General features: G+C 38.7%; 1 protein-coding gene across 3 annotated transcripts in view; it reads left to right on the forward strand.

Annotated features, from left to right (window-relative positions):
• The first annotated feature begins 8 nt into the window (after window positions 1-8).
• Window positions 9-24,922, forward strand: part of PDE1A (phosphodiesterase 1A) — a 200,363-nt gene continuing 175,449 nt past the window's right edge. For 2 of the 3 annotated variants that reach the window (XM_085228207.1, XM_085228210.1), the window contains exons 1-2: window positions 9-144; window positions 922-957. The gene's annotated coding sequence lies outside the window, so the exon portion shown is untranslated. The remainder of the gene's footprint in view (window positions 145-921; window positions 958-24,922) is intronic. The other variant, XM_085228208.1, reaches the window with a different exon arrangement.

Here is a 24,922-nt window from a genome sequence, read left to right on the forward strand (position 1 = left end):
GTGCTCGGCTCCGCCCCGCCGGGCGCTCACGGTCCGGCCGCCCGCAGGGGCCGTAGGGTGGCCCGGCGCGTGCTTGTGCGCTTTCCCGCCTCAGCGAGAGCGGGAAAAGAGCCGGCGAGCGGCGGGAAGGAACGCATGGGCCCGGTTAGGGCAAATTGATGTCATTTATGTGTAATTAATAACCGTAGAGCAATGAGAACTAAAGCCAAACGAGAAGCATGTTCCTCCCACTCACGTTTTCTACCTAAGCGCTACCGCTCCTCCCGAGCAGCGCAGGGCAGCGGGGCTGCGCCGCTCCTCCCGCACAGCGCCGCTCCGGCGCGGGCGGTGCCCACACGGCTGAGGAGCAGCTCCTCAGCTGAAGGGCCGTTGTTGGAAATTGATTGGCTCATCCTGTTTGCTTATCCGCCTGGCTTAATCTAACCAAGCTTTTCCGTTGTGAAAAGATGGGGTTAAAAAAAAGAAGCAGTTTGTTCATCAAGGGAAAAAATATAATACTACAGTGGAGGGTACCTGAGAAATTAGTTTTTAATTTTCATGTTATTACAAACTTACAGAAATCAAAACATATTCATTAAGAAAAATCTGAGACATTTATATTTTTTCCCTAAATGATTTTTCACGAAAGTTGAAGAGCAGCACTCCCTTGTTTTTATTTTTCAGTTATCAGGCTTTAAATGATACTTGAAGTTACGCAGTTACACACTTAAATGCAACTTCTCTGTTTTCGTTTTGCGGGTACTCACCACCATGGAATCTCGCGGCTGGGTGGGGACATGGGCTGTTAAAGCTCCCTTAGCACAGGATGATGCATAAAGTCCCTGGGGGGTATTAAGTAAAGAATTCTTGGTGAAACATAAACATGTTAATGGTAAATTAGTATATTTAAGTAACTGTCATGTGTTTCTTCCTTTTTTTCAGCTCAAGTGTCACTTGAGGATTATAAGCAACTGCTAGGTAAGCAAAATCAGTTATTGCTATGAATCAATACGCAGATAGAAAGCAACATTATCATGGCAAAGGGTAAAAGCTTTCATATACCTTGAGGAATACAAAAACAAGTAGTCATGATTAAAATTTAATAACAACCTTAGCTTATATTAAAGTAATGAAGGTACAATGGATATATATGCTATTGGTTAAAAAAAAATAATAAAAAAAAAACGCACCTGAAAATATTCTTTACATTATTTACTTAAATTTTTAGTGGCAGTGAGTCCAATGAGTCAATCATTCTGCTTTTGTCTCTGTGGTTTTAAATGCTGAATTTGAGTGTGTATGGGATGCTGAATCACGGCCTGAACCTCTGATTGATCACCTGAGGCGAGCAATGAGTCAACCACGGGAGCACAGGTGAAGGCAATTCACCTGTGCTGCAGGAAGGGGTGGAGCCTGGCTCCATCTCTCCTAGACCCATTTAAGAGCTGACTGCCAGGGGGGAATGATCTCTTCTGGAGATCCCTCCTCTGGAGTTTTGCAGTAAACCCAGGACGTTGGTAAGCATTCTATATATTCTCTTTTTGTTATTATAATCTGCTTTGTCAAATTCTCTTGATTTTTTTTTTTCATACTTATAACATCTTTATCTTATATGATTATATAGAGTGTTAATGCATGTGAGGAATAGACTGCTACAAAGCTCTGAGGGTCTGGATTGCTTTAGCAGATAGCTATCCTACTTTTATTACATTACTTCAGTGTTCTACAGTTGAATTTTTGATTTAGTAAACAAATTTTAAAAAAGCCTCACTTTTTTTGGTAATGCATTTTTAATCAAATATGTGCAACTAGATGGCAAAACTGGATTATTTTTTCTGTATCTTTCTGCACTGTACTAGCAATACATGACAGACCGAGCATGATGTAGTTGCTTATTATTAGTTAAGGAATGTCTCCTAATAGTTTGCTCTGCTGCTGCTCAATGTGGGCTTTTGGTGGGCTAAGGGGACCAGGAATGTCCTCCAACGTTTCATGAAGTTTGGTGCTTAACAAAAGCCTGAAAAGAAGCAGAAAGGCTACTGTAGGTTTAAATATGTGCTAATGACAGAGCTCCTGGTAGGAGGAGGTCATAACGATCTGCAACTCTCATGGCTTTGTGCCTCGCAAGCCAACTTCATCCTTCTGTTCTGTACTTTTGTTCATCATCTGGTAAAAAGATTGTACTGAAGCCTAGCTGAGCAAGGCCATCTATGAATGCAGCTGATGACTTTTGTGCCCATGTATCCAGTTTGAACTATTATCAATGAGAACAGAATGAAATTCATTCTAATCTTAGCACATCATTAGCAATCACACACTTGAACAAGCACCTGGCTGAATAATTTTGATATTTATCTGTTTTTACCTTTTACTACATCAGTTTTGCATCAGCTCTAGAAAGTAATGCTGTTAACTATAAATAATAGTTGTGAAAGCCTCTCCTTCACTTGACTTACCACAGAAAGTTTGAACTAAATGATGATTTATGTAATTAAAACCTTGCTTTCCTTTGTGTTCCTCTTTTCCTTCCAATGAGGTGACTGGGTCTGTAGAACCAGGTAAACTGACTTTACTCCTGTGTCAGCACACCTCTTCCCTGTTGTCTTTCACTAGTGAGATTTTCAAGAAGTTTCTTCAAAATTTCTTCATTATCATCTCTCTCAGATCTTTCCTATCAGGGCTAGTTGTATCTTACTAGGATAGCAACATTCATGCCTTTATCTTGTTTGGAGATGGTTTTAAGTTCTTCATAAAATCAATTCAATCTTATTTTTTCCTGTTCTACTGTTTTATTTTTTTAAAAAGGTGACGGGAGGGGAAAATCTAAGATATTTGCTTTTGAATTAGGAAAATTTAAAGTAAAGGAATCTGAGAAGTATGAAAAAAATGCTAACGTTATCACAAGGAAGAAATAAGAAGGCGATGAACCATTGATTGCATTTTTCACAGGTATTAGAGAAAGCTAAATTGGTAGGTTGGTATCAAATATGAACATTTTCATTAATTTTCAACTTAATGTGATGCATACTTAAAATTACTTTTTAAATTGAGAAAGCCAGTCGGAAAGAATGCCATCAAATGTGATTTTGTGGAGTATATAAAATGTTTAATTAAGCAGTGAAGCTATGTAAACCATCTGTTTCTGTTTGGATAGTCAAGATGTTACAGAGCTATTTCTCGTAGTTTAAAACATCTATACATTTTTGATTGCTTTAAAATTAGCATTCAGCTTTCCTGAGGACTTTTTCTTTCTGCAGTTGAAATATGCAGTAATTGTTAGCAGAGAGGGTTATGTGCAGAAAATCTGCTAATTACAATACGTTTGGAATTTTCAACTTTGGCATTTACCTTCTTTAATTCTAAAGAAGTTGAAAGCTACAGAAGACTGTGGGTGTTGGAAGGTTTGTATGATGGATGGCGGGTGATTTAGGATCTGGCCTTTATTTTTTTCCATTCATTGGCCAGGCCATTTCCTGTGAACTACTTCATTGGTTCTCACTGGCTGAAAGTGTCATGGGATACAGCTCTTGGTGTAAAATAATTCCTGCTTCAGGTTGCTAAGGAGTGAGTGGCAGGAACTCGTGTTTCGTAGAGCTGGTGGGAGCAGCACGGATACTTCAGTCATTCCTGGCGGTAGGATTCCTGGGGAACCCTTGTCCAAGTGAACCCCCTGCTAAATCCAGAATAGCCCTAGAATCCAGAGGAGCTCACCAGGGGCTGCATAGCCTTCTCACCAGATTTTGAAAATGTGAGATGAGTGGCATTTGGTGTTACGAAAAGGCAGGACTTCATTTTGTTGGAACTTTTTATTTGAAGCTTCTCTGGTGCAACTGAGAAGGTGTTTGCAAGCTGCTTGTCAGGGAGTCAGCTTCTGGCAGTTCAGAAAAGATGAGGAGATAAAAAATGAGGTACATCTGTGGGGGCAGAAGCTTCCTGTAACGTGTGTTTCAGTTTAAGGCTTTCTTCATGGTTCTTGAACACAAGGCTGTACTTTCCATCTGACTTCGTCTGCCACTGGTTGATCTTTTGAATTTCTGATTAGTTCAGTTTACAGTGTTTTTTCCTTGTATGGCCATATTTTGTTTTCAGACTGCTTCAAACAAATACTTAGAGGTGTTTTAATATGTGGTTACATAGATACGTGTTGTTATAAAAGCGTGAAATTTTGTTTTAGTAGGGTACAACTTTGGTTTTGAGTCAGTGTTCTACAGGGCTTTCTACAGGTGTGTTCAGAGGTTACTTTGCAGTCTGCTTAAAGATTAAAAAATGGGCCAGATTTAATTCACCAAATCCTATATTTCCTCTAGCTGTAGTAAGAACTTAAGTTTTCATTTTGAGAGTTCCACGTTCTTAGCATCCTGTTTAAATTCTACTGACTTAATGCCATTTTGCATGCTGCGCAAACCATTTCTCAGTGATTCTTAGCTGTCTGGCATGTTTTGGAAACAAAAGATGAGAAAACACAATGTAAAAAAGCATGGTACTGAGTAGCAATGTTTTGTTTTCCTAAGATTCTGGTCTCCGCACACTGCTATGGTCCCATGAACAGCCAGTCCAACAGTGGGACTTCAAAGCACTGGTAAGAACTGAGATGAAGTGAGGCAGGCCTGTGTTTGCCTTCCTCCCTCCGCTGCCCAGCTTTCTCATTTTTCAGTGTGGGCTCGGCTGGCCTGTGTGGGTACGCCTGGCTGTGTGACTTGCTCCCACTGAAGCTCTGATGTCCAACTCTCCATTCATGGGCTTGTTTATAATTAGGTTGTGTTCTTTGGGGAGTGCGGTTACTCCCTGTAGACCAAACTTAGCTGGCCGGTAGCTTTGACTAGAAATGACTGCTTAGAGGAAGCAGAGAGAAAAGCTAGAAATAAGGAGGAGGAGCCAGTGATCATGCATATAGATTTGGAGTAAGCAGAGCTGGAGGTTTTCAGGCTAGAGGATATACAGTCATGATTGTCAAAGGGAGTGGAAGTGACTGATAGGGGCATATTGGGTTGGTTATTTAACGATTAGTACTTTTCATATTAATAGCTTAAGTTGTGCTCCTTTACTGCACAATTCCTTTATTTACAAAAATAGTTCCTTTGGTGTCACAGTCGGTATCCTTGTAAATGTTCTTAATGCAAGGGTTTTGTGACTGGAGAGGGTTACTCCTCACTGACATGCAGCTCTGTCACAGCTGTACTCTGCTGGCCTTCATGCTTTGGTGTTCCTTTATGGCTGTTGCACTTTTAACCTGAGCCATCACTCAGAGTGCAGTGGAAACCATATGTTTTGGGCCAACCTCTATATATTCTCATGCACTGTTGGAGCAAGCTATCCAGCAGCTGTTTTGCAGGCTAAAAACACAATTTCTGATGTCACTGAGATTTAAAATCATCTGCCCTGAGGGATACAAAGATGATTCCTTTGGTATATTTAGTGATTTACCACTGAAGGATGGAGCAGGCATTTGCATGCTGTCATTGGCAATGTTAATGCTGCCCCTTCCTTTTTGCCAGCAGATAAATGTTTATCCAGTATGGATGTATTCTAGCACTGGAACATCAAACTGCATACAGGTATGTGCCATATTAACAAGACTTTTTATGTTCTCAACATGCAGTAAGTTTTATTTGTATTACATATCACCCTTCATTTGATTTCTGAAGGTAACTTTATAAGAGAAAGCATTCATTTTTACTGATATGACATTCATCATTGTTTATAATTCTAACTGTAAACTGCTGCGGTTCAAACCTTTACTGAGTTAGCAGAGAATTCAATGCTGGTTTCTTTGCATTGCCCATCTCCTTAGTTTGTATGCACAGTTTTGATGAAAAGAAAATCTTTACAAAGAGTGGATAGAAATCAATGTACTTTGTTTCTTGTGATTCATGTTCAGTTATTAATGAGCCTGAAGAACAATAGCCATCTAAATTTGGCTCATTAGTTTGGAACGGATGGTAATGGTACTATTTTTACCTATATTCCCTTAAAATTGTTCCCTGTGCTCCTGTTAAAATTCATGATCCATAAATAAATGCTTAATTTGTGCACTGAATCATTGTATACTTTTAATTTCTGTAATGAAATTGTAGTAATGTGAAGATTTCTAATAAACACAAGCTTTTAAAAGCATCAGTTCAGCAAGTTTCCACTTCAGACACTTGCAAAAAATGCATGCGCTAAATAAAGTCTCATTACTGGTGTTTCAGTGGTCCAGTCTGGGTCCTGGTCAGGATTCTAAAGAGAAATCTCTCCTGGCCCTGTGCTGTGAACCGATGTAGGTGTATTGAACTCACGGTGCCCTCATCTCTACTTTGGGAGCCTCAGCTCAGTGCAGCTTCTCTGCTATTTGGAGCTTGACTGAAGCAAGAGTGCTCTTGTTTGGCTGTAACTGTTGGTGTTTGAGGTGGACAGTAATAACCGTGACTTTTGGTAAGAAAATGATCAGGATATTAGTAGGGCTGTTAGGACTACTTTCAAAGTAGGAGAAAACTCACATGGTCACATTCTGCAGGTGCTCTGCATTTCTGTGCATGTTAAAAACATAACGGCAGCACTGAAGTGATGTACATTAAAAAAAAAAAGCTGTTTCTATGTTCATTTTGCAGGATTTAAGTCTGTGAAATCAAGGTAATAAACTTAACAGTTGTAGAAATGCCATGATGTATTAATGTGATCCAAGAATGTCTTGAAATGTGGTTAAAGCTGAAGTTACTGTGATTCATTTTTGTCATGTAAACACGAGTTCATATATAGATTGCAAATCAAGATGCTTCCACCCTGACTGCCTTTGATGTTTATTGTAAACACGGAAGCAATTTTTAGCTGGCTGGTACTTGTTCAAACATGCAGTATTTACCGAGAGCTTTGTTGTTGCTGTTAGAGCAAACATCTTTAATATTGCTGTTCATTTTTATGACACTGTGGCCTGGGCTGCTGCTGGTGTGTTGGGGTGTCTGAGCACAGGCACTTGTCTGAGGCACTCACACCTCTCAGCTTTGCCTCTGCCCTGCCAGTTTGATGCATCAGAGCTTCTCCAAGTGTGCTGTCTTGTTTCTGGGTTAGGAGAATAAAATGCTTTGCTACTGCTTGGCCCCAGGCCTATGGTGCTGCCCGACTTGCTGCAGGCAAGGCATGGAGCAGCAGAGTTAGTTGGCAGGCAGGAGCTGGCTGCTGGGGCAACCGCCTTCCTGAGGGCACCTACAGTCCAGTGCTTTGGAGCAGCTAATTTAGTCATGTTTGAACATACTATTTGTGGGACACTGTCACAAAATTAACCACAGACTAAGTGTTACTCTGCTTTTTCATGGTGTATTGTTGGATGCAGTGCACGGAGGTTTTGTGAGGCACATTGACTGAAAGCCTTGTAAATAAAATACGGAGATAGAAAAAGGTTCTCCCTGAAGAAAGGTACTTTGGTAGTGATTCATTCCTTTGACTGTTTTTCAAAAATTTACCTTCTAAGCTTGCTAAAACAGTATACTTTTTACCTAGCTTGTCAGCTTACTGGGAGCTGTAGAACCTGGGGGGGGCGGGGAGAAAAGGGATGCTGATATGGATAGTACAGTGAGCTCTAGAAGAAGCCCTGAATTAATTGTCTGAAAACTTCTGTGATGTTGTGTATGCTATCTGACAATCCTTCCCAAGGTAATAACAGGTGGTAGCATGTTTTAATAATAGGTGAATCTGTAAGACTTAGCTGCAGTAGTAATGAAAAGTCACGTGATGTAACTATTTTGCACTGAAGCATAAAGAAAATGTGTATCTTAGAATGTATTTATTACTATTTTTCTGTAATGCTCACAAAGAAACTTAAAGTACTTTTCAAAAAGGAATGACTTTGCTAGAATACTATTGCTCTCAGCTTGAAGTCCTGTGAACTGAGCTCTGACATTCATACGCCTATCAAAAGCTCCAGGGACTGTGTGACTCCATGCCACCTATTCTTTCAAGCAGTGTCACTGTTATTTGTAAGAGATGGTGCAAATAACTTTGTGCTCACTCTAAGAGGTTAAGGAAGACTGAGGTAGCCAAGGTGCTGGGCTCTTAGCTCATTTTACCTTTTCAGTGCCAGATGGCACTGGTGTCACACAGTGACAGCTGGCAGAGGATGGCTGCAGTGTCTGGCCTAGTGACGCATCTGGTTTGTGGCAAAGGCAAATGAGAAGTGAGCTAACTGATCATCTGCAGCAAAAATCTGTAAAAACTGTTCTGAGGAAAACTAATAGATGTCTTACTCTAGTCAAGTGTTTTATAAATAAAGCAGGAGATTTGGGTCTGGAGGTGTTGAGCAAAACAATGAACCCTAGAATTAGGAAGTGAAGGAAAGATTTCTCTCTATTAATGACAGAGGTTAATCCACAAGTTTATTTTGAGTTGTAATTTATTTAGGCGTGGCTATGTTAACTACATAATTCTAATCCTCAAGTTTCTGAGGCAGTAATAACTTTGTCAGTCTAAAAGAGGATATCACGCCTGCAATGTAATGTGTTTGTCTGAAGGTGATGTGCTGTGTCTTTCCCAATGAGTGGGGAACAAAGCAATGTAAAACGCAAGACTGGGAAGTTGTCAGATTTACACTTACGTTTTATAAATACGATTTTTTTTTCCTGATTGTTTTTCTTTTGCTTTACTGGTTGTTTATTGTAAGTTAAATGAGTCAGCATCTTGGTGTAAAATTGATGTGTTTCTCTTCCATATGATTCACCACTGCAGGTCGTAGTAGATAGAAAAATACATGCTATATATGTGCACCTCACAGAATTACGTCACGGAGCATATCTTGAGATTCAGATCTGCTTCCTTTTTGTTTTAGAAGGAAAAATAATGGCTGCAGCCCTCTTCCTGACTCTGCTCACTGCCTCATCTGTGCTGGTTCAGCCCTACTGTCCCGGTGCATCTGCTGGGGGAATACACAGCCCAGCCTTGCTCTGATGCTCACCATCACCTCTCCACTTGCCGTCTTCTGAGCGGAAGACAAGAATAAATAGCCTGAGTTAAAATGCAACTTTCAATAGATGATGGCAAAAGTTGTCCACCCACACTTGATATGCCCTTCTTCAATTACTGTTGAGCTAATAATCTAAAGGCGTGTTCTTATGTTCATATTGATTGATAAGTGTCCACTGACATGAATGAAATAAGATCAAATTCAAGGTTGCTGTAAGGTGTACTGGAATTACTTTAAAAAAATCAATAAAAAACCCTTTAACCATGCTCAAGAGGAAAGGGATGCTTTTATACAAACATCCTTATTTGAAGTTTAAATGAAATTTTTATACAGATGGAGGATTCCAGTTCTACACTTAGCTTCAGGGTTTGGAAATACCTCAATGTTTATTTGGATCATCTGGTAGATACGTGGAAGAATAGTTTGCTTTGCATTAAGAATGTAATTCATCTGTATGAATGCGTAAACTCATTTAACTAGTAATATAAAATTTTCTCAGTTGCGCTGTCTGAACTTTTTTTTTGAGGGAGACACTGGCTCGGATGTTGGGACATTTAACTGATCTATGCCATCTTTTTTTAATTCCAAGTTGGTATCGGAGATGAACGCAAGAGGGAGCCCACCCCACAGTTTTCTGCATGGAGAGAAAGAGCTTTACAAAGATAATAAAAAGACTTCTACTGAATGAGAAACTTAGTGTAAAATCTCCTCTGCCTCTTAGATGTGGAAGAAAATATCATGGTACTCTAGGACATTTATTTACAAACAACTCCAGAAATTTCTCAATTCATTAACTTTTTCATCTCAATATTATCTCAGTTTTTGAACACTGGGGAGGATGTGTGATCTTATGCACAATCTTATCCTTACATAACGAGACAATTTATGGCTCTTCTCTTTCAAAGGGAAAAGGGTCTCAGATCCTATGAGCGCAGCAGGAAGGGTTTGTGTTTGTGTGTTTGGGGCATTCTACTTGTGCCAGCAGTGTGGAGATGTGAGGTTTTTGAGATGGGAAGAAAAAGTACTTTTGGTTGTGAAAGCATATATTTTGCATGTAACTTCCCACTACATATCACTAGGCATGTAAAATATGGGTGATGCCGTGATAGGTTTTTTAAGCCATGTGTTTTAACTATCTAGCTGTGCATTCATTGTCAACTGGCAACAGACTGTGTAGCATTGTGGCAACTTAGAGTTCATGGCTATAGTGATAATTGAATTTTAGCCCGCTGATTTCATTTCTTCCTCACTAGATAAATAGGATTTAGAACTTAGCGAGGTGCTTGTCTTCTAAGGCAAGTTGCTTAATGCTGTACCTACACTGAATGATGTCCTTACTACCCTATATGAATGGGTTTCTGTCACAAGATTCTTCCTGAGAGAGGATGTGCAGGTGGTGGTGCCCACCCAGCTGCCTCCTGTTGAGCTGTCATGGTGTGAACTTACATCCAGAAGACAAGAAGTGTTCCCGGTTTTGGTCTGGACTCACCCAAAGTGAGAATGGAAGTCTGGATCAGAGTTAGAAGCATACATTAGTTCCAGCTGCCTGGCCTTGTATGCACTGCCCTGGATACCCGTGTTTGGACATGCAATGTTTTTTCCAAAATTTATATTAATAGAGAACAGTGGGGGGAAAAACTGTTCTGGTAAAATACTAAAATGGAGAATCAATTCTGAGTGACAGATTCATATTTCATGTAGCAATTTGCAAGGGCTTTAGTATTGAAGACATTTGATCTCCTGATTGCATTTTATGTTAGCTTCTTGGTTTATATGATTGTATGGCAGCTGTTGAGTCATGGCCCGGACCACTGATGATAACCTGAGCAAGGACTGGGTCAGCCCTGGGAGCACAGGAGAAGGCAATTCAGCTGTGTGACCGGAAGGGGTGGAGCCTGGCTGCACCTCTCTTAGACCCTTCCCTCCCCCCCCCCCGCTTTTAAGGGCTGACTGCCACTGGGGAAGGTTCTTTTTCTGGAGATCCCTCCTTTTCTGGAGTTTTCCACTGTGAGCCTAGATCCTTGGATATGGGTAAGTATTTATTTGATTGTTTCTTCTCCACCACGGTAATCTTTCCATATGTAACACCTTTAAAATACTGTCCTAACCACGGTACTTTTCCAACTGTACATTTGTTGTCTGTATGATGATAAAATCCAAATCCATTAAAAAATCTGTTTAGAAACTCAGTATTTAGTATTAGCTGCTTTTTACTTGCATTCAAATCGTTCTGCCAGGATCCTAACTAGCAGTGAACATTTCTTCAGTGCTCCACATTAGCAGATTATGTAAGTGTGTTCTGCAGGTTATTCACAGGGTAGCTTGTACCAGCATGGTATTTACAGTTTAAATAGGAACAGAAATGTATGTAATTTGTCAGGACACACTCTCTTCATCCATCTGTTAGTTACTCTGCTCTTAGAATGCTCTGCAAACTTAAAAGAATATTCAGAAAATACTAACCCAAACATCTTACCTCAGTGTATATAACATATGTCACTATGAACTATGGTTGCAGTTTAGTCTAGATTATTACCAAGGTGCCTTCTTAATCACAGAGAATTTGACTGGAATAGCTTTGCTAAGATTAATAAGAAGTACTTCAAATAGTAAGAAATCACAGCTGCTTGTGCTTTTTTTTTTTCAGTTGGCAGCTGTTACAGTTCCTTGTGTGTATGTGTTCTTCCATATTGGAATAGATGAATTAGCAGTATGTACATTTAGTGCAAAGCTATTATTTGTATTTCTTTTGTCATGGTTTGAAGGATAGCCAGTGCTTTGTTTCCTGCTCTGTTCTTATCACAGAATGAACACAAGTTGTTGACTTTGTAGACCCTTATGGTGCTCAGCCTGGATAAGGTTATAAATATATCAACCAGCTGATTTTTTACAACATGCTTCTGAATCACAAGGGTACTTTATTCCAATTTAATACTGGCCATATAATGTGGTACTCTGAAGATTAATGCTGAAGAAAAACTTATTTTTATGTACACACTTAAGAAAAAGAAAATAAGAAAAAAAAAAAGCAAGAACCCAAACTCAGGACTAGATGCATGTCTGTTCTTGGTTCACCTGCCCTTACAGAGGTTATCTGCCTTCCTCTTTTCCTGAAATAATTTCTTAGCCATTAACGTTGATTCAGTTTGAACAGCAATTAGGTAGTTCTTTCTTGAAGCAACTTATCTATCATAGTAAACTGAGCTGGGGCGATACCACCATATGATACTGTCATACAAGCACTTGGACAGCAGACTGAGAAGGCATGACATCCTGTCTCAAGAACAGCCATAAGCATCTAGAAACTGGATGGTTTTTTAAATTCTTCAGCTGATACTGAGAACTTAGTCCCAAGTTGGCAGGCTTCTTGAAGCCTAACAAACTGTTGCATGTCAACAATCTTTTGTGACTAATTACTGCTTACCAGCCTTTGCCAATTGTAGAATAATGTGCTAGCTTGCCTCACAGAAGCTGGTGAACCCCAGTTTCTGTTTGTCAGTTCCCTGTCCAACCTCAGCCTCCATTTGCCTGCTGCATTTGGGCATTTGGCTGTAGAAGTTCCAGGATTGTACTGTTCAGATAGCTTTTCCTGTTACATGTGGAGTACAGTGAGCCTACACAGAACTGCTTTTCAAAGGAGTGATTTTGGTGGCAGGATCTTGCTATGTGAGGAAAATAGTGTTCTGAATTCTAGCTGTTCTGCAGGTGCCAGTTGACTGGAACTGATATATGGTATATCCAGGGACTGGTAGAAGACTATTCTTTTCCTATTTCAGTAAGTTCTGAAGTTCAGCTTCAGAGATAGGTCAGAAGATCTCAGAACTTTTTCAACAGCTAGAGGTAAAGATTTCTGCATGTGAGTAAGAACCTCTAATAGAAATCAAGGCTCACAAGTAGCAAGGGACTGAGGTTAAGCAGCTATGGAAAATCTTCTAAAAGCAAAATTTCATAGAAAAAATATTTACTTATCTGAAAGACTGATAATTCCATCATTAGTAGTTCATATCGCCTAACTGCTCTTCCCACTAGAGAAAGCAAAGGCAAATACATCGTAGTGATTACACTGAAAAACAGTGTTTTGCAGCTGACAATTTGATCTATCCAACAGTGTTATTGTACTCACTATATCTGTTGTAGTTTCCATGGAAATAAAAGGGAGGCATTACTTCTGGAGAGACCTACGTGGTTCTAACTTTCTGTAGCTGTTTAAAATATTTATTAGTTTGTTCCATGTACTTCTGAGTTTACCCTCATGAGAAGAGGAAAACTTGTAACTCGGCATTTTTTATATATTTACAGTTATTCTGAAGCATATTTTGTTTGCATTCCCTCCCACTGATGTGTAAAACATGCGGAATGGTGGAGAGGTTGCCTCAATAAGAGATCTCTTGGTAGAACTTGGTATGACTGTTAGCTATCTTGGCCTCAGTCTGTGGTGAGAGAAATAATAAGCTAATGACATTTGTTTTTGAGCAGTTACAGGAACCTGTGTTGCCCCTTGTAGTAACAAGAAAGTTTATGTGGGTTAGAATTTAGTTGGCTGGACACTCAGGGATATTTTACTGCTGGGAGTAAACAGCAACTTCTTGAGATTGGGCTCTGTTTAAATGAGAGAAATGTGCTGGCCAGTGTACATGAGGGATCTGGTAAACAGATGATGAGCCTCGTTGCAGTGCATCTTCTAGCTGACTCACAGAACTTGCTAAAGGATTTTGTTTAATCTAATTGATGAAATATTTTTAAAACAAGTTGTCCAGGACTGCATTTCAAAGGCTGCTGCAGATACAGATATTTTTCACTGCCTATCTGTGACCAAGCAGGTGTGTACTTTATTTGCTTATTGTTAATGTCACTTATGGGGTGTTTTTCTCCCTCCATGTGAAATCTTAACCCTAAAAAAGTCTTTTACAGGATCTTATCTAAAGCTTACAGAATGTGTTTTTGTGTTTTTTTTTTTTAAAAGACACTGAACTAAATCTTAAATTTCTGTAACATGCCTTATTTTATATTGCTTGCCTTATGTCTCAAGTCCTGGATAAATACTCCTTTGACAGTTGTAGGAAATACTCCCTATCTACTCATGCAATCAAAATGTACTGGACCTTTTTCTTTCCTAAATCTTTGTTTGCTGTGTGCATTTTATGTAGCCATTTATTTTCTAGCACATACCTCTGGAACACAGCAAAAATTCAGATTGACTGTAAACCTAAATAAATTCTTCTGATATTTTGCCTGATTTGAACATACATTTTTCACTTCAGAAAATTTCATGTTACACATGATTGGAGGAAATTTTTCAGAATCTTGTATACCCAAAGATGAGTGAGAGCATATCTAGCTTTACTTCTAACTGATAATAACATATTCTTTTCTTCATATAATTCCACAAGCTAATTAATTATTTTTGCAAATGAAACTGCAAATGGGTACTGATAAATCATATTCCACGCTGATTAACTGTGTGATCTAGGGTTACTTGATTAAATGCATTACACATTTGTTTAGAAAAGACAGAATGTGTCACAACAAGGGAAAGCTCGTTCTGATATCATTTTATTTTTCACAAAGGAAAAATATTGATAGAGGCTGATCTTTCAAATATGTCACAGGTTAAACTAATGCATGTACAGAAATGGACAGAGGGCTTTCTATAGACCCTACAGTGTTTTATCTAGTGAGTATACATTAATGTGGATAACACATTCTTGGCTTGATATTTGCCTTGCTCTTACCAGTCTAAAAATGATGAATAGAAGGAATCTTAATCCTTCTTATTCACCTTTGTAGTAGATAAGAGAAGCCCAAATAAACTGTGAAAGGCAACTGGCTTTAAAAATATGGAATATATAAATAAACATATATGTATATATACACTTACATGTATGTGTGTATGGAGTATGTAATATAATGTATATACATACATAATAATGTATATAAGTATGGAGTGTGTAATATAATTTTCCACGTTCTCAGCTTTATGTAGAATTATTGATACTTTTTTGAAGGAGATCCTATTTGATAAGTATAGTTTCACTTTTCCTGCCATTTTTAACCGATATTTCTTCCTAAGTATTATTTGATGATAGTAGGTATTGCTGTACCAGTTACTTAGTGGTGTGCACATTTTTTTTTAACAAGAGTGACCACAGTAATGTGTGATTACTTGTTTCTGTACATGCAGAAATCCCATGGAAGATAATGTTAGCAGAGTAATACAGCAGAGAACAGTAGAAAGTGGTTATTTCAGGAGAGAGAAGTGGTCCGTTAAGTATGTCAGGTGACAGGAATTGTTTACTCTTTTTTTGTTATGTGATGCAATGTTAATGTCTGCTCTATCATTTCATTAGGATTTTTAACATATTTTTTAATCTGCGTAATGCAGCTATAGATTTATAGGCATTAATGTTTTGCTATTTCATTCTCAACAGGGCAAGATCAGTCTGCTTCTGTCTCTTCCATTTTGTGTACCACACACGGTATTGTATCACAAAAGACAAAAAGCAACAGTATCATAAAATCATTTTGGTTAATGCATAGTCTGTGTGTAGGTTTCCAAAGCTTTTTCCCCCCACCTAATCTGGAGAAAGTGACAGTGGCATGATGCCTCCAGTGTGGTGTAGTGAGTCTATGATAAACTCGTATTTGTGAACTGTTACTTGCTTGGATTAGAATGAGTGAGGAAAAATAAGGAGAAAATCCATGTGGATACAGATAGGAGAAGGCAGAAAATTGTAACTCTTCATTCTAAAGAACAGAATGCCAATAGTTTCATCATCTGGGATGAACATGTAGATCAGAGGAATGTTGCTACCTGTCAGTTCCTTGGCACATTTGAGTGCTGAGGGGGTTGCCTTGGTGTTGCTTCCAGCTGTAAGTAAAAGCCATTGATAGTTACACAGTGAGAGAAAACAGAGGTGCAGATATCCAATAGTTTCAAATGCATGCATTTCCTTAAAGATACCAGTTTGTGTCTACAAGTAGTTGCATTGCAGCAGTCTTATATGACATGAATGTTCTTGAGCTCAGTAATGTCCGTATATGACTTTTGTATCATTTTAGACATAGTCATGTGTTTATACAAGTAACTCTTCCTGTTTTCTTGTGTCTAATGTTGAGCGTGTAGACTCAGCTTCTATTCATATCACAGAGGTGAAATCTAGGAAATTCTGGGATCAAAATTCAATGTTATGAATATCTATTATGTCAAGTGTTGGAAAGATTTAATTAAGTCATTATGCACAGTTGAATGCCTCCTGAAATTGTGTTCAGTTATTACGAAGCACATGGAGTTGTTGTAATCACAGTCTTTGTGGGATTTGATAAAATACTTTTATTAGCAAAAACTGAGAATCCACGTCAGCTACGAGATTAGAGAAAACTTCTTCGTTATGGCTTTGGAAACCTAGTAATGGAAGATAAGTTTTATTTCATGGAAAGTCTAGTTGGTAGGATGTTTTTTTTAGAAAGGGAAAATGTTTGAGGAGTAAAGATCCTAAAGTTTTTAGTCAACGATAATTAAACAGAAGGTTCGATTTTAATGCTTGAGGTTTCTGTGCTTTTTGCAACTTTGAGTAATCAGACTCACATTTCAATTTCCTTGGGGATCTGTGGGCTCCTAAGTGCTCGTGTCTTTAAACAAGCCATGCTTTCCAAAAAAAGGCAAAAATGTCATAGGAATGACATTTTAAAATAAATTTTATTTTTCCACATTAAAGTTTCTTGTTGAAAGGCATAAGTTCCCTCACCCCCACCCTCTTATGGTAGAAATAGATACTGATTAGCATAACCACTTCTGCATGATAAATCATTGTGGTAACATTTGTGGGTAACCATAAAGATGTGACTACAGAAGAAACATTGAATAAATCGAATTGTACTTTTTTGGTTATTAAAGAAATTTAAAAGCCTTGGTTACACTTTCTTTTCACATTCTGTGAAGTTGAAGAAGCTCAGATATGGTTAATTTCCCTGAAGAGCCCTCAGCAATTGTAAAGCCTGAAAGTGACATTAAAGATTGGCATAGAAGCATGTTGGAAAGACAATGAAATTAACAGTTCAAACTGCAGATCCTTTAGTTTCTCTGCTTTACGCGCTGAGGTTTTTACACTGATTAATTCACACCCCACCTCTGATTCATTCAGTAGCACACCCAGCCATTGCTTTCACATTTGGAGCGCTGACTGCTGAGCTGAGCTACTATTTTGGTCTCCAAAGCAAGCTCTTGGCTTTATGAGTGTGTGCCACTTATCCCAAGTTTCATCTTTAGAATGTAAAGAACAGTATTACTTTTCACTTCAAGGAAATGTACATGCTGAAAGAAGATCTTAAGCACTCCACCACTGCCAGAGGCACATTTTTGGAACCAAGTTTGTGTAAATCTAGTTAATGCCGGCCTTTTTTCAGTGCATCTTAATGGAAGATAAAAGATGTACCACCCATGGATAGAATTTCCATTCAGATAGCTTAACTAATACCATGTCTCTGGCTGTGTTGTTTTTAAGTCGGGCTTCTACTGAAAGGAGGGATCCTGCTTTCCCCTCCACCCTCTGCAGTGCGTTTTGCCCCATCCTTTGGGCTGCTGCCAATGGAGCACACAGTCTGCTGGAGCAAAGAACCATTCTGATTGAAAGTGAATCACTTTTATGGCTTTTGCTGGTCTAGTTCCAGACAAATCAGTTTTCTGAGAAGCTTATGATTTAGCCACAACAGTGCTTGCACTAATACAAGGGAAACGGCAATAATGCTCTACTTAGGAGTACTGGGAAGGAATGTGCCCTTTTATGTAGCTGTGTGGTATTAGGTCAGATTCACGTGGCCCATTGAAGGACATTCTTAGCTGATTGGCATTAAAAAATAAGTAAGCTAAAGCAGTTGCATTTATGTGACTGTAACCACTTATCTCTAGGGTCCTTCAAAGCATTGGAAGTGCCTTTCACCTTTTCTGCTTTCGTTGTTCTGCTTTCCCATGGGGTGCATTATATATGACTGTACAGCTGATGCATGGGAAAGCATAGCAGCTGAAAGCTCCTTCCTTTCCTAGAAGTAAAGGTCTGCTGTTGTTGCTGTGTGAGGGAAAGAGGGGTTTTGTGTGTACAGGCATTTTCCCCTATGTCTACAACAGCAATTAGGCACTAATATGGTGATGGCAATGAAGCTTTAAATGAGAGAAAAAGAGAAAGCTGGTTTCCAAGAGAGGTAAGCACTGCTATTAACAATGTTAGTATTTGGAGTTTTGTGTTGCTGTATATACTATATTTTTTTTTTGTTTACATCAGTAGTTAAATCATTGCTTGCTGTGACCTAGACAGATTTCCTGCATTAGACCTTAGGTTTTCTTTTCAAAGTGTCCCTTTAATAGATGACTCCTTACCATCCTCAATAAGCTTCTCTTCTGAAAGTAACCAGCTCTTAGGGGAAATATTTAATAGCTGTGTTGTAGGCATGCAAATTACCTTCCATAGCATTAAACTAGCCTACGTATTCAAGTCAGGGCTCTCAGCCCGTCTGCCAGTAGAGATTCTTGCTGCAGCTGCCCCTGAATTCAGCATTTTACCCCAGCTTCCTGATTTCCTTGGCAATGTAACAGTAACCTTTAGGGGTGACAGACAGGTCCAAGCAAGAGACATGTTTTAGAGCAGATTGGTTTATTAGTCAATACCAGCATGCAGAGTGTTACCTGCCAACCTCCTGAATATATCTTCAGAGAAGTGTTGCATTCTAATCTCACAAACATGCGAGAAGATGTGTGATAGAGCAGATTTGGGAGTGAAGAGCTGCTGCCTTCTGTGGCAGTGGGTTATCAAGTGCCTGCTTCTCTGCGGTGCCTGCTTGCAGGTGCTCACTCGTGGTAGGCAGGCAGAGCTGCTTACTCCTTCCTGGGTTGCTGCTTTCATAGGGGAAATGGAAGCTGCAAGGTTTATTTTTGTTGCTAAAGTCAAGGGTGTTTTCTCAGTGTATGCTCAAGAAAGAATTTACCAAGTTAATATTTGTTTTCAGAGCTTAATTTTTTTTGTAAGTGAAAAGGTTAGAATGTTTTAGGGGAGCCTTCATCCTTAAGTGACAGAATGTAGGCAGAATTGAATTCCAAGTTTAAAAAAAAAAATGCTGAAAAAGAAGTAAATGCTACAGTAATGGAAGTATTTACTATCTTTGTTCTATCAAAATGTGTAAGTGATACAAGTATGTGACTTGCTTTCTTTTTTAACCAGCAATTTATTGTTGCTTGGAAATCCTCTTTAAGACTTCCTGATTTCTTGCCAAATCTATAATTCATTCAATTTATTTATCTATTCTCATAACACGAGCTTGCTCAGGGGTATGTATTTTTCTTTTTTTAGAGAGCGAGAGACTTTCTTTATTATATTTTGTGAGCAGAATAATAGGGCCTCAATTTAACCTTAGGAGCCTTAGATATTCTTGTTTTTAGGCAGTATTTGTAATGCAGTACTTTGTGCAGTTTATGATAATCCTTTAAGCAAAAAATCCTTATCCCATATTTGTAACAACGTTTTTATGATCTACATGATTCATCACCAGCCTATGTGAAATAGGCATTATTCATTGATAACAGCTACTGCTAGATGCTGTTTCTATTCTCGTTTTTGGGTATATCAACAGTTAGACGCAATCAAAAGGTGTGGGATAGAATCCAAACATTTGGAATCTGCTTGGAAGTCAATTTTAGATTGTTTTATTTCAGGATGTATTTCTCCTATCTTCTTGCTTTATACTCTCTTTATTAGATATTATCAGTTTTCTAGTTCTGGGATTAATGTGAGCTTTGTATATTTTTAAGGAGAAGGAGAAGAAAGAGAGATATTTTAGAAGACTAAGTTCTGAATTTTTTTCATTAGAATTGGAGAATTTTTGTACTAGAAAAAGCAAATAACAAAACACCAGTGCAACAAAAGAAAATATGAGAAGCATCTTGTTGGTGATTAAATTCAGGAACTTATTAGGTGGTCGCTGCAAAAATTATACAATTCAAGTGTTTTTACAGCTTAATTACTTGGAAAAAAGAAAAGGTCATTTGCATGGCATATTCTCAGACTTCACAAAACATTCATTTTTACCCTCTAACAGAGGTCATGAATTTCAAGGTGCTACTAAAAATGTCCTTTCTGCTTCATGCCTTTGAAGAGAAAAGCTTATGGCATGTTTTGCAAGAAATATTTAGTGATTAAAAAAAAAAAAAATCTTAAATTTTAGTGTTTGTGGGTGGTGATACAAAAAAAAAAAAGTGTTTTGATGGGAGGGTGTTTTGATATCAAATGAGCTGCAATGCACCCATGGGTTGTTCTCCCTCCTTTGCCTACTTGCATGATCCCTAATGAGAGTAATTATAAAAGTTACCAGTATTACCTCATTCTTTAAGATATCTCAAGGGTTTGAGAATTTAGTTGAAAAGAGAGCAGAAGTACTTAGCCTAAGACATGTATACTTTTAACTGCTGCCCTATTAACATTAGTTGTAAGCTCTGAGCAGTTGGGTTTGCACTTGCACGTTTTCTTGTGGGCACAGAGGTACAGCTTAGAAGAAATTCTGCAGCCTTACAATAGCAGAATTTACTCCTTAAAACCTCCAGGTAGTACAGACACATCCTCAGTGCCTGTAGTAGGAGGTGAATACTGGGCTGCAGTTACCAAATGAGCCAAAAAGCTGTGCATAGTGTTGTCAGCACTCTTTGTAGGAAAGAAGCAATAAATGCATTGCTCATTTTAGAGTTGGCCATTAGAATTTTTTTTGCAATCTCACTGCACGTGAGATGGGAAGATAAAGTTCTTACGTGAGAATTCAATTCAGTACTAAGTTGCAGTACATTTAAGAACAGAAATCAACTCTAAAGGCAGCTAAGTATAGAAAGGTGTAGTAAAATGGATAATAAAATTATGTCAGTATCAACAGAGACCTGACATCACATGGTAAGATTGTGTTCAAAACGTTAATGATGCCCCGTCCCCGGTGGCGTTCAAGGCCAGGTTGGATGGGGCCCTGGGCAGCCTGGTCTAGTATTAAATGGGGAGGTTGGTGGCCCTGCATATGGCAGGGAGGTTGGAGATTCATGATCCTTGCGGTCCCTTCTAACCCAGGCCATTCTGTGATTAACTCCAGACGTCAGTAGATTAGTACCAGATGACAGACATGCAAGAAAATATATTTGGGTAAATGCAGATAGCAGCTGCTCAGCTGAAATAAAGCTGTAGTAGATGACCGTGATGCATCAAGGCTTGAGTTCAAATTCTGCTCCCTCTGATTCAGACTGCTTTTACAACCCTCTTTGCTCTGTCAGATAGGTAATTTTACCCTGAAGATGCTTTTTCCAAATGCCAGGGCCCTGGCTCAAACACTCATTTCAAATAGCACTGAAATAGTTTTAGTTTTGTTCCAGCATAGAACAGCAACAAAATCCCTTGAATTTCAAAATGTGTTGTTAGAAATGCTCTAACACAGAGCACTGTTGAGAGTGAAAGAAATTTCTTGCTAAAATATTAGGCACAATAAGGAACTCACTGTTTTAATTATCTGTTTACGGAGACATATGGTTTTCTTTATGAGGGTTTAGAGCAGGGATGATGAACCTCCACGCAGGAACTGTTTGTCAGCTGCAGCTCTGTGTGACCAGCAGCACCTGCATGTTGGCACAGCACAGAGGCTCTCTGGGGACCTGAATCTGATAAAACAGATTCTGCCTTCCTGTATCCTCACAGCACCTTGGGGTGATGAGGCAGTATTGCTTCCTTCCTATGAACCATGCTTGAATTCCTTGATCTTGGCACTGCTGGTTGTGACGTGTGTCCTGCAACCGCCAGCCAAGAAGTCCTTGTCTCCTGACTGTGTCAGTTGGGGGTTGGCAACTCTGAACTGCAAACTCTAGCCTTCATTTGGTGCACTGAATGAAGAACAAACAAATACAGAAGTTTAAGCAAACTATGCACTCGCCACTATGTTCCAATTTTTAATGCTAGAATTATAGGAGTGATATAATACCTTGGGTAAACTGAGATAGAAGACCCATCATCTGGAAAAAATGTAGTGATTTCTGGGGCGTGCTTTTTGTTATAAATTATTTTTGTTGTTGTTGAAACAGTTTTATCCCTTATTTTTCTTCCTTAGTGATTCTGCAAACATTGAGATGCTATCTGATTTTTTCATGCTGGGGCTATTGTAATCCTTGGAAGTTTCTGGAAGATTTTGACTGAACGCTTCTTGACTAGTTACTGTTTCTGATGACAGTATTTTTTCCAAGCTGTTGCAATTGCTCTATGGTAGGCTATGTGGTAGGATTCACAGATGTTGTGCAACCATTTTGTTTTACGTTTCCAGAATGATCTGTCCAGAAGCAGAAGCACTTCTGGCCTTGGTGAAACATCTCTGTCCCATTCCTACTTTTCACCTTATTTTCCTCTTGTGCTAAATGTTCTTTGGCCAAACACACATCAAACACTGATGTTGGTGGAGCAGGAGAGCAATAGGCTAAAGAGCCCCCACGGGCCAGACTGCACAGCTGTTTGGAGCTAGAAACTGCCTTTAAGTCTAAGCTATATAAATTGCTTTGTTGCTGTAATAAAGTTTCTTGTTATGACACAGGCTGAAATTCTTTAAAGCACAGAACCAGTATTTCAAATCCATCTCACAGTGATACGGGTTCCAGCACTGTGCACAAATTGATTGGGATTTATTGTCTTGTATTCTTATTCTGTAACCACAATCCAGGAAGTTTCATAGTAATTCAGAAGCATCTTGAATCTCAAGCATTCTGTTGACCTCAGTGCTGGCATTTTCAACATATTTTTCCAGTTCAGCAGTGGACTGTAAATCATGAACGCTCTGGCAGTTTTCCAGGCTCTGTGCTGATATATGTGCACCTCAGAGGAGCCACGTGCAGATTTAATTTTTACAGAACTGAGCTGGTGACAGCCCTGAGCAATCTGACCTCATAGCTGACCCTGCTTTGAGCGGGAAGTGGGACCAAAGACCTCTTTTTGACCTGAATTACTCTAATTGGAAGGTGTATGTATTCCAACTTAATTTTTATTTGGCTCTCTTGTTGGTCAATTCTTCTTCACAATGGGACTGCAGGAATCCAGGTTTAGGAAAATTTTCCATCTGAACTCCATGAGAATCTCATGCAGAAACAGAAACAGGAATGCTTGCATAAATGGACCTGAGAATTGACTTCCACCCCCTTTGACGAGAGAAATACTTTTTTTACTCAGTAGTGCAGTTGCCTTTTCCTTCATTCATTCATTGCTGCTTTTGATGTGGATAATCTTAGTTTTGAGCCAGAAAAGTGAACCCTTTGTTACCTGTTGTCATTTTCTACTTTGTCCTGTCATTTGCAGTTTTGATCAGCGTGTCTTTATAGATAAAAGCAATGCATATGCTTTATGCTCATGAAGTAGCTGTCCTTTGGGCCTCATAACAAAGTGGTGACATCTCCTGTCCACCTTCTCGGTGGCTGATGGATGGTCTCAGGAGTCTCTTCCAGCCTCAACTGTTCTGTGATTGTGCAAGTATTTTTGCAGCAAGAAGATGGTAGTTCTTATACTGATCCTGAAGGGTGTTTTTTCAATATATACATCATCTCCAAGGAATTTAATCACAGGATAATGCCCTGTTATTGATTTTTCACTCAGTTCCTGTTGACTCCAATGGGAATGATGGTGGCAGAACATTACTCTGGAGAGATCAGTGTTATTCTCAAGTCTCCTAGCACCTGATTTCCTGCACGACTGAAGCTCAGTGCTTGTAAAATTTACTGCCTGGTGATATTTTTAAAGGACTACTTTGATTTCATAAACCATCCCTCAGCAATCATGGAATACTTTGAAGTCAACTAAATAGTACAGCTGGGAGCTTTGTTGTATCTGTAGTGAAATATGAACAGTGTATAGCATCTGGATACAGTAAATCTGTCAAATTATAACTGAAAAAAACAAGGAATCAATTAAAATTTAATATTCTACTTGCACAGGGAAAAGCTAGCACTTTTACCTAGAAATTTCTTTCAATATTTTTAATAAACTGAATTGTTGGTTCCCAACTGAAATTGAACAGCAATAACTGCTTTTATTTTAAGTTGCTACAGCTTAGTGCTTGTGTAGCTGATTTTTTTTTTTTTTTTAATTTCCTATTTTGTAGAAAATTTATAGGAAATACCCAACAGGTAGAGGCGCTATATATACACAGTAAAACTGTTGGGAAAGTTAGATAATCTGCAATATGCATATGCCTCCTTTGTAAAATGCAAGATGGGTACTGGCCCATGCAATTTTTCTTAACAATGTGTTAAAAGAAAGTTTGATCTGAATTTCAATTCACTCTTAGTTTTGTGAACGCCTTCTTTCATGGAGCAGAACCTATTCTGTCTTGTCTTAATTTTTTGAGGTGCAGGTCAGAGTCAAGTAGCAACACTGTACAGTAGCCTGAGTGCTGAAATGTAAGTTGCAACCTTTATATCTGTGAGAAGCGTAGCTCAGTATTGTTTCTGTAAGAGCATTTGCTGTGTCCCTCAGAAAATTAGCTGCCATTTCAAGAGACAGCTTCTTGATTACCATCAAGACCCATTAAGAGTTTCTCTAGTCTGAACCTAACATTATATAGAATCATAGAATCGTAGAATTGGCTGGTTGGAAAAGACCTTAAAGACCATCAAATATGTGCTGAAGAGTTTAAAGACGCATTAAAAAAGTATATACAGTAGAGGTAATGAACTTCATTTCTGATTCTTGACCTAACTGCTGATTCTGTATACAGCTTGATAAAAAGACTTCTGTTCCTTTCCAGTTTCTTTTTGGATTTGCTAAGAAAGCTTCAAGATTTGATTTTAGAAGATTTCAGACAATTTCAATGTACATTTTTCTTTGTGACTTACTAGAAACAGGGAAAAGAAAAAAAGGCTTTTTGGGGAGTGCCCTTTGGATGCCTGGTTTGGATATTTGGCACGGAGAGAACCTGGGGTAGTGTATAAGCCTTAGTTAGCAGTTGCCTATATGGTTCACAGTCCACAAA

This window comes from Meleagris gallopavo, chromosome 7, assembly GCF_905368555.1.
Source record: "Meleagris gallopavo chromosome 7, MGAL_WU_HG_1.1, whole genome shotgun sequence".
NCBI classification, from domain to species: Eukaryota; Metazoa; Chordata; class Aves; order Galliformes; family Phasianidae; genus Meleagris; species Meleagris gallopavo.